This window comes from Frankliniella occidentalis, unplaced genomic scaffold (assembly GCF_000697945.3).
Source record: "Frankliniella occidentalis isolate FOCC.00 unplaced genomic scaffold, Focc_3.1 Scaffold6, whole genome shotgun sequence".
Classification (NCBI taxonomy): domain Eukaryota; kingdom Metazoa; phylum Arthropoda; class Insecta; order Thysanoptera; family Thripidae; genus Frankliniella; species Frankliniella occidentalis.
In genome coordinates this window covers 4043760-4046259 of record NW_026267136.1, presented here as the reverse complement: position 1 = coordinate 4046259, position 2500 = coordinate 4043760, and positions in this window count along the sequence as shown.

The following is a 2500-nucleotide window of genomic DNA, read 5'->3' as shown; positions in this document are numbered from 1 at the left end:
CACCACCTGTTGAGCAGCTCCACACCCACGCCCGGGTACCAGAGCAACAATGGACACCTTGCTCTCTGAGTAGTCAGCCCCCCGCGCGCGCTGCCCAGCGCTCATGCCAAAAATTGTGTTCAATTATAAAAGTAATGATTAACACGCTAATTCAAAAACATATCACGCAAAAAGACACATCAAGAACAAGAACAATGCAGCGAGCAGGCATGAAATGCCTACATGGCGTCCAAAAGCAGATTGTACAAGTGAGAGGGCGCTATGACGCGGCGCAAACTTCTATATTCAAAAAATATTGCTCGAAACTATGAAATGGAAAATTTTCTTAACTAACTAAGGGTCCGTTTATGGTTAACAAGAATTGTTAACGTTTTTTTTAAAAAGAGCGAGAGAGAGGGAACAGGGGGCAAGGCTGAGAGCAGAGCCCGCATGGTAATTCCCCTCATTCCCCCTCTTAATTTGACATCAGCCAACTTTACACTCGGTCTGCTGGCGCGGTTCACGGAAGAGAGCAGCAGCAACAAGAGGGGAAATAAAAATGGGGGGAGGGGGGGGGGCTCCCCGCTATGCTTCCTCCGGCCACCGCAACGCACCGCCGGATGGAAGTTGAAAGGAAAGTTGAGCGTGTTTCGCGCGCTTTTGTTTCTTCTTCTTTTTCTTCATCCTCCCGCGCGCGGGCGAGATAGTTGGCTCTGTCAGTTTAATTTCAGCCCCCCCCCCTCTCCCCCTTCCCAAATCTCCCTTATCCCTCTCTACCCCCAACTCCGCGGAAAGGGGGGAGGGGGGCGTCGCTTCGCTATGCAGGCGGCCACCGCCGGAGCGGAACCGAGCAGAGTACCGGTGGGACCCCCGGAGCCGCCCCCTGCCGCCCCACGCAGAGTCCCCCGGCCCGCCCCCGGCCCGGAGCGGATCCTGCGATAAGGCTTATCCGCGGCGGCCTGGCTACACCTACATCAGCGTCATCTCCACCCACTCCTCTTCCTGCTCCTCCCTCCGAGCGGCGCAGGTGTCCGTAGCTTAAGCCCACCCCAGCAGCCTGCTCGCGGCCGTTCGAAGACGATCCCGCCCGCAGCAGGAGGAAGGCGCGGCGGCGGCGGCGCTCAGCAATGAGACTCACGTTTCCTTGTAAACAGTCGGCTCAGCCAAAGTTTAATGATCTCTGACGCACAGTGGCTTCTCTTGGCTTCTCCCTTCTTCCCCGCCCCACCACGTCCCGCCACGCCGCGACGCCGCGAGGGCCGCGCGCAATCCTCCCGTCTTAAAAGCTCCGAGCGGCCTATAACGCTGCTACTGGCTAGAGCTGAGTGAGCAAGGCCTTCCTCCCCTCTTCCTCTCTCCAAACTCCCGGAGCGGCGCCGCCCGACCGCACCACGGGCTCCTCCTCCTCCTCCGTTCCTCTCGCTCGTTTTTGCGCTAATTAATTCCGAGTGTGCAGGTGTGCTGCTGGGGCAGACGGTACACGTGCGTGTGTGTGTGTGTGTGTGTGTGTGTGTGTGTGTGTGTGTGTGTGATTGTGTGTGTGTGTGTGTGTTTGCGTACGCTTGGTGCTGCTGCTGGTACGCTTCCTCCCTCGCGTCGTCCGTATTCGTTGCACTTCCCTCATTTCGGAATGGCTCCCGGGGGACGAAGATGAGTGATTAATAATTACGCCATCGATCCGCCCTTCCATCCCCTCCTACACCTCACCCCCAACCCCTCACCCCCTTTCCCCCGGTTCCGCTCCCCGTGAAGCCCACGCCGCGTTAAGCCCGCAGCTTGCATGCTAGCTGGGCACGCACACGTACACACATCACAGGAAGCTAAATCAAACAGACCTCTCGGCCGGTTACACTCTCAGCAGGTCTTGTATACTGAACTTTATTTATTTATCTTATGAGATGGCCATGTTTTTTCATGCACCACGGGATTACGGACCAATTTCTTTAGTTACCATACAGTGCATATTTTTCGTAAGAAACCAGTTACTGCTGAAAACAAAATCAGTAACAAGGGTGAGAGTATACATGTGGGAGGTTTCCGCCCAGTCCAAGTGGGAGTGAAAAACACGTATGTGAGTGTGTGTGCGTGTGCGCGGCGCGTACGTGATATTGGACCGCGCCGCCTGTACAACGTACCACAATGTACCGCGCGTCCAATCTCGCGCCGCGCACAACAGAAATGGGCTGAAGCACCTGCTGCACCGGGACGCGACGCACACGGCGGCGGCAGGGTGGGCGGGCCTGTGGGCGGCGTGTCGGGGCCGTATGAGAAAGAGGGCCGCCCGAGCCGAGCATTGAACAATGTGTAATATAATGCGTGCGAAGCAGGCCAGGCCAGTTTTGTGTCGCCACCGGTACAAAGTTGCTGCCGGGGCCGGCTTGGCCTGGCTTGGCTGTGTGGGTGTGGACGTCACGCCATCCCTTTTATTATCATAACCACAACAAGCGCTACTCTATAACCGCGGTATAATGAGGTAGTCGGTCGGAGGACCCCGCGGCGAGTGCGGCCGCTCCCGCGTAAT